This window comes from Xenopus tropicalis, chromosome 2 (genome assembly GCF_000004195.4).
Source record: "Xenopus tropicalis strain Nigerian chromosome 2, UCB_Xtro_10.0, whole genome shotgun sequence".
Classification (NCBI taxonomy): Eukaryota; Metazoa; Chordata; class Amphibia; order Anura; family Pipidae; genus Xenopus; species Xenopus tropicalis.
In genome coordinates, this window is record NC_030678.2 from 27,398,700 (window position 1) to 27,406,574 (window position 7,875).

The 7,875-nt window shown below is 37.4% G+C and overlaps 1 long non-coding RNA gene and 1 other non-coding gene across 4 annotated transcripts in view; both read left to right on the top strand.

Annotated features, from left to right (window-relative positions):
* LOC116408765 overlaps positions 1 to 4,540 on the top strand; it is a 220,437-nt gene extending 215,897 nt beyond the window's left edge. For all 3 annotated transcript variants that reach the window (XR_004221212.1, XR_004221214.1, XR_004221213.1), the window contains one exon: positions 2,246 to 4,540. This is a non-coding gene — a long non-coding RNA (uncharacterized LOC116408765). The remainder of the gene's footprint in view (positions 1 to 2,245) is intronic.
* Positions 2,901 to 2,985, top strand: mir125b-2 (microRNA mir-125b-2). The gene has a single exon (NR_049570.1). It is a non-coding gene; the product is annotated as a microRNA mir-125b-2 (primary transcript).
* Positions 4,541 to 7,875: the final 3,335 nt, after the last annotated feature.

A 7,875-nucleotide genomic window follows, 5' to 3' on the forward strand; every position in this document is an offset into this window, starting at 1 on the left:
CAATTAAGGCTGTTGCGATTGGCATCCATCCCCCCACATTTAAGAATTCTCACTTTCTTCTTCTTCTTCTTCTTCTAAATATATATATATATATATTATTTTGTCCTTCTATCTATGGTGTGTTGAAGCAAGGAGACTTGTAGTTGCATTCCACAGTGTTTTAGTATGAGATATCTGTGAGGATACGGAAATGTTTCATGTTATTTGGGAGACGCTTACTTACTTTCCAGACACATTTAGGCATGTAGTCTACTCCTTAAGGAAGGGCTGCGGTTGTGCAGTGCATTCTGGGATGCTTCAGTAAAAGTCAGCTTGGCGTGTGTGTGTGTGTACACTCTGACAATGCTTTAGATTTCATAGCGAGGTTCTGTATGCCCTTTCTCCCTTAATTCCCCAAATACCAATAATAATGCGTAGGAATGAAAGGCATTGTGTGTAAGAGTACAGTCGCTCAGAAGAACGTCTCCATATGGGCAAGGTGTGTCACAGAACAAAGGAGCAAGACGGCTGCTGGGCTTTTACGTTGATTTATTAAAGGAAATATGGACAAACACTGAGAGATTCCATTCAAATATTTGCATTTAGATGTTTTATTTATATGTCATTTGAATACTCTGGTGTCTGTTATGCTAAAAATGCATACATTTCAAAGCAGAGCTGATACATAGACTTGATTAACCTCTTGGGCTCAAGTGAGGATGCTGCTTTGGAATCGTATTAGGCATTCATGCGGTTAAATTGATGAAAGACACTTGTCCTCCTGAATACCGATTGAAATCTGGTCGTTTGAGGTTAGCAACAAAAAAACTTACAAATAAATATAAACATGAATATATTATCTATATATATATATATATTATTAATATATAAAGTTTTTGACTTACCCAATAGAGAAGTTTTATTTAAAAAAAACAACAAAAAATTGGCTTAGCAATAATACGCAGGATCTTTACTATAGGAAAGCATTGTTTCCATAGGCATTCGTTCAGTGTGGAGGGAGAGAAAAAAAAAAGAAGGCGTAGAATAAACTCTAGGACTGTAAAAGAATTGTTGGCATTATTTTCCCTGGCGTCACGTGCGTACTTGGATTGCTCGCTATTCTTCAGACAGAGAAACAAGGGATGAAAGTCTGTATGTCAGAGCCTGGTTTTTTACCACTGCATTTGGAGATCTTTCCTATTGATTTGGGGGGAAAGGGTGGGGATAAGCTGGCTTTAGGGTGAGAGAAAGACCAGCTGGCGGCCGGCTTATTTAACGCAAGGTATTTTTTTTTGTTTTTGGCTAAAAAGATGTCAAATAAAGAGAAGATAGAATCAGCGGAAGTGGGGAGGTAAGAAGATAATGCTGGAAGATAAGAAGGCATTTCGTATGGGAGCACTGAGGTCTTTTGTGCCTTTTTTTTTTTTTTTTTTTATTCTCCACCCCGACGTCTGACCTGCAAGGACTGGGATGTCAGCATCATGCAAATGCTGCAGTCTTGCAGGTCCAAAAGAGGGTGGATACTAGAGAGTGAGTTAATGTTAATGATGAGTGCAGAGAAAATACCAGCCGATTGCACCCCCTCCACACACTACTGTTCTGAGTCAGCATCCGTTGCCTTTCCCTGAATTTGTATGTGTGTGTGTGCGTCTGTGCGTGTCTGCAAGTGTGTGTCTGTCTGTGTGTGTGTGCGTGTCTGAGTGTTTGCATGGAAGGGGAGAACCCAGTCAGTCAGAGAGAAGCAAAGGTACGTCTGAGAACGACAAAAATCTGACTGATTTCAATCTTTGGAGCATCTGATGTATTCTCTGAGGAGGGTGGCTCTCTGTGATGGGGAAGGCAATTATGTTAATGCCATATTTGTGGTGGGGACAGATTTTTCATTCTAATTGTTCATCTGTGGACTGTGTTCAAACATTGCCTCCTAACATCATTTTAAGATAAGAAAAGGGAAAGGCAGGGTAACTGGGAAAAGGGCTGATATTTTAGATAGTCCTTCTGCAAAGCCTTTCATATTAATCAGGTGTTAATACTCTGCTACGTGCTAAGCGTCCAAAATATTGGCTTTCTACCGTACTGACGCTGATTATAGCTGAATTCGAAATTATTTCTGTTTGTAACCTTTTCCTTTGTGACTGCAATAATACATTTTTCCGGGTATTTGTTATTAGCTGCTGAGTTCCTAGCTGCTGTTGATAGGGACAGGTCTGTGTTTGAACCCACTAACTCTGTTTTTCTCTTCTTTCCCCTTATTTTCTTAAAGCAGAAGATCTCCGCAACAACACCGACTTTGTAGACCGGATTCCTTCCGACGGAGAGAACGAGTCGGGCCGCGATTACATTTGATATTTCTGTCACTTCGAAGAAGAAGGGATTCTCCTATTTTATTGGGAATGATAACCCTGACATAGAAACAGTAAGGGATATGAATATGCCGGATCTTAAAACGCAAGGCAGCCAAAGCCCCCTGGTGATAGGAAAAATGTTTTGAATTGGGTCTGTTGTTTCCTGTATCAACAGTGTTTAAAAGTTGTGTATGTGCTCTGGACTCGAGTTGCATCTGCCTGTAACCTGGAGAGGGTTTTATCACATCCACTTGTAGATAGGAAACCCAGGATGAAAATTACATTATCTTTCCTCTGGAGTAGCAATGCTTACAGCACTGTGCAACCCTGGGCCCATGTTAGCTACAGGGAACCCATTTGCATACAAAAAAATACAATGGTGCAACGACTGGCACTCAGTTGCAATATTACGGAACTTATATGCCCAAAATTTCTGAATACTTTCCGAGCTTTCTGTGTAATGCTTATCTCTAGCCATGATTTAAATGTCTATATTTTGAATGCCCTGCATTCGTGTAATTGCGAGTGTTTGCAGTGTCCACATCTATGGAGGAAGAAACCCACAGACCGAAGTTGGACTTTTCCTAGTCCCTGAGACCCTAACTTGTGAGGATTTTTTAGCAACAATCACAAGTTAGGCTCTTGGGACCTAGGCGGAGGGGAAACAGCAGCTTGTGGACTGTATTGCTTGTGTGTCTGCGATTTGTACAGAATACATCCCTGTAACTATTGTCTGAGATAAAAACAAAACTCTTCTTGATCCCAAAGGTCTCTGGTTATTTTACAACAAGCTGTTAAATGTGTTCTCACTGCAAAATAAAAAAAAGAAGAATTCAACGACCTTGGTATATATATCTCTGTATAAAAGCTGTATTGTCTGTGCTTCCAAAACAATGCACTGCCATAGATGCCTTACAAAAGATTCAGATATTTTAAAGGTAGCTTGCAAAACAATGGCAGGTAGAATCATTTTTTGGTCTGTCTGTTGTCTGCGAGAGTGAATTATATTGCTGCTTATGCTTTTCTTTTACAGTTTTTGGAACGAGCAATTAAAGTTATTCAAAAATCTTTCAATCGATTGTTACTTCTGTAGATTAAACTGCAATAAATGTCGGTTATATTATTTTGCACTGAATAAAAATGTTCCTTTTTGTATACTGCACAGTACTGTTAATTCTTGTATATTATTGTAAAGCCATATCAACTTGGGTAAAGCTTAAAGCGCTTCATATTGAAACCTATAGTTGCAGCCAACGCCCCTTAAAAAATGGCCATAGTTTGTAACAATCCCTATGTTTTGTGCACTGTTTCTATTTTGTAGAACTTATATATATTTATCAGTACGCAGAGAAATGTATATGATAATAGGATAAACCCCATTCCTTTACTTTTGGAAAAGTGCTTCATATTATGTTATAGGCACTGAAATATCTATTTATAATATAAATAAAGCCCTCAGGGTAGTCAATGAGCTGATAAACAACACAGGAATTGGTAGAAAACCTTTAATGTGTCTATGGAACACATAAGTGAGTATAGTGCACTCATTACCTTTGTGGCCAGAATCAATCTGCAAATCTTTATCTCTGTCTGTAAATGTATTAGCATTAGAATCAAAAGAGAAGAGACTTATAGTAATGTAGTGTCCAATATTTTTGTTTTTCTCCCCAATATGGGATTGTAGATAATCAGATCATGCTACAGCTAAAAAAAAAGAGAAAAACCCTATCGCTACAGAATGTCAGGGATGGGGGGGGGAGCAATGGCAGGGAATCATGTGCCGTGCATACAAAAAAGGAGGGATGTTAACAATTCGATAAATTCCTGGCTGGTAGACCAGACTGAGCCAGACGCATACATTAACTGCTGTCTGCTGCTGATGTGAGACTGCTCAGTGCGCTGGAAATGAAGGCTCACCTAAGCGCTCACACCAGCTCATTTCTGCATTCTCATTTTCAAAAGAAGAACATTTAGGGAAAGATTCTAGCCCCTTTCTGTAACATTTTGCTAGCCCAGTGCCAGAATTCTAACGGCAATTTCTAATTCAATCAACAGCTCTAAGCCAATTAGATTAGTATCGGAAATATTACAACTGTGAGTGTTCTCCACTTCCACATCTAAGAATAATATGGGGATCTCTTTCACAGGGAATTCCTTTTCTTCAAATAATAATGAAAAGTTTAATCCCTTAATAAACAACAGGTTATTTGTATTTACTTCATTGTCGTTGTTTAATTATTATATAACGAAAACCTGCTTCTGTCTATATCTATATGCACAGACAGGCATACAAAGAACCTAGAAAAACCCTATTAAAAGATTTTATTTATTCATTCATTTTCGTTTTAGAATTGTCACACAAAGGGTTAAAAATCATTCTTTTTTTTTTACATTTTATCATGCAGTGCAGAAAAAAAAATTCTGTGGGCTGTAAATGCAGCTGTTTGATTTGCTTGTACAATCCTTTTGTTCTCTTAATGGGTGTTACAAGGTCTTACAATATTTCGGTATTGCTTCATGTCAGATGTTTAGACAATTTATCCACAAAATATTAAAAAAAAAATATCCCAGTGGCCAGAACAAACACCTAAGCAGATGCATTGAAATAAAGTGGGATATTTAGTGAGACAATAAGGGAGTGGAGGTATCGAGTGGTACATTAAGGGCAAGTTAGTAGTGAGAACGAATGTGTCTCAGTTATGCACCAAAACAACAAAAAGTAAATCTAGTAAAACAAAAGGAGACCATCCCGTCTGTTTGCACCACGTTTACTTTATCTATTTTGTCACTGCGTGGGTAAAACAGATTCAAACTGAAGCAAAATAAGGCTTGATTCATTGTGTTGTATTTTGAAGGAAGCACTTACTGCAGTTGTGAGATCTAATATCCAGCAACCCATTATCCATTTGTAATGGTTTCATTGTTTTCTGTAATAATAAGACATTGCCTTGTACAGGTATCGGACCCCTTATCCGGAAACCCATTATCCAGAAAGTCCTGAACTACAGAAAGCCCATCTCCCATAGACTCCATTATAAGTAAATCTAATTTTTAAAATTGATTTCCTTTTTCCCTGTAATAATAAAACAATACCTTGTACTTGATCCCAACTAAGATATAATTACCCCTTATTGGGGGCAGAACAGCCCTATTGGGTTTATTTAATGGTTAAATGATTCCCTTTTCTCTGTAATAATAAAACAGTACCTGTACTTGATCCCAACTAAGATATAATTACCCCTTATTGGGGGCAGAACAGCCCTATTGGGTTTATTTAATGGTTAAATGATTCCCTTTTCTCTGTAATAATAAAACAGTACCTGTACTTGATCCCAACTAAGATATAATTACCCCTTATTGGGGGCAGAACAGCCCTATTGGGTTTATTTAATGGTTAAATGATTCCCTTTTCTCTGTAATAATAAAACAGTACCTGTACTTGATCCCAACTAAGATATAATTAATCCTTACTGGAGGCAAAACAATCCTATTGGGTTAATATGATTTTTTAGTAGACTTAAGGTTTGGAGATCTAAATTATGGAAAGATCCCTTATATGGAAAACCCCAGGTCCCGAGCATTCTGGATAACAGGTCCCATACCTGTATGTGATGGCAACTAAGCTGCAACAGGATCTTTAATATTTAAATGTTTTTGTTTAATAGCCTTAAGGTATAGTGAGCCACATTACAGAGAAATCCCTTATGCATTTTGGGTTAAATATTACATATTGTTATCTGTATTAAAGGTATTGTTCACCTTTGAATTAACTTTTAGTATGACATAGACATTAATATTCTGAGACAATTTGCAACTGATTTTAATTTTTTATGGTTTTTCAGTTATTGAGCTTTTTGTTCTGAAGATCTCCAGTTTGCAATTTCAGCAGCTATCTGGTTGCTAGGGTCTTGTTTACCTTAGTAACCAGGCAGTGATGGGAATGATAGACAGGAATATGAATTTGAGAGGGACTAAATAGGAAGATAAGTAATAAAGAGTAACAGTAATAATAAAACTGTAAGCTCACAGAGCAATAGTTTGGCTGCTGGGGTCAGTGACCAACCTGAAAGCTGGAAAGATATTAAAAAAGAAGGCAAATAATGCAAAACCTATTTAAAAAAAAGTAAAGACCAATTGCAAAGTTGATAGGAATAGGGCATTCTACAACATGCTAAAAGTTAACTTAAGGGTGAACAACCCCTTTGAGGGTAATGGCACACTGAATATTTTGTTGTCCTTGATAAATCTTCCCTAACACCGCTAACATGCAAATCGCCAGTGGGGAAAAATAAGTGGCACTTTGGGCTACTGACGTGTCCTCACAAGAAAGCTTTGGGCAACTTTGTAGCACAAATGTTTCACCACCAGCAATTTAGATTTAGATAGGAAGGAAACAAGGGATTTTTTTGTCATCTGTGGTAGCAAAGATTTATCGCTGGTGACAAAACATCATGTGTGCTATTGCCCTAAAGCCCACCTACTGCCAATCCATTATTCACTTGGCACCTAACTAGCTGGTTCTGAAGCTATTCAACTTCCAAAGGCCAAACGGATTATTCTAATGGGCCCAACATGGGCAGCTTGGTCTGAAACTGATTTACTAGCTTCAATGTAGTTGTGCTCGTCAGGGCAGTTCACGGCAGCATTGAATTCTACAATGGCATCACTATGCGGCTGCTAATGCTGCTCTTTACTGTATTCTGTAGGTTTAAAGGGGACACGGGGGGTTCCGTTGCAATTGTGTCATTGCTCTTAATACATAGAAGGGTTTGCTATGCTAATATACTAAACCTGCAACTTTATAATGTTCATTTTAGCCACTGAATAAAGGTAGAATTTTGTGCTGCCGTGTTCTTTAATGATTATTATAGTATAATTACCGTAATATTTATACTTATGGTACAGATATCGGATCTGTTATCCAGACACCTGTTATCTAGAAAGTTCCATATGATGGGATGACCATCTCCCATAGACTCCATTTTGATCAAATAATTTTTAAAAATGATTGCCTTTTTTCTTCTGTAATAATAAAACAGTACGTGATCCCGACTATTATATAATTTATTCTATATTGAGGCAAAACAATTGTATTGGGTTGTTTTAATGTTTAAATGATTTTTAGTAGACTTATAGGATGGAGATCTAAATAATGGAAAGACCTCTTATCTGGGTCCATACCTGTATTTGCTTGTATTGACTGTCTGGGACTGGGGATTTGATGTTCCTATTAACTTGTTAATTTTACTATTAAATGATCTAAGCCATATGAACAAATGCGCCAGGGTATCCAACAGATATTTCCATGTATATTTGTCCCCACCCCTGGCAAAAAAAAGTGTTCTCTTTACTGAAAGCTGGAAAAAATAAATGATCCCCCTGTTCATGTGACCAAAGTTTTCTATGTGCAGATTGTTAATTATCTGTTCTCACCTTGTCTTCTTTTAATAATATCATTGAAATGATTATGTCATTAAATAAAAATATATCTGGGTATCTTGGCCGACATCACAACTTGAGTGTATTTATTCTGACTTTACAACTATCACTA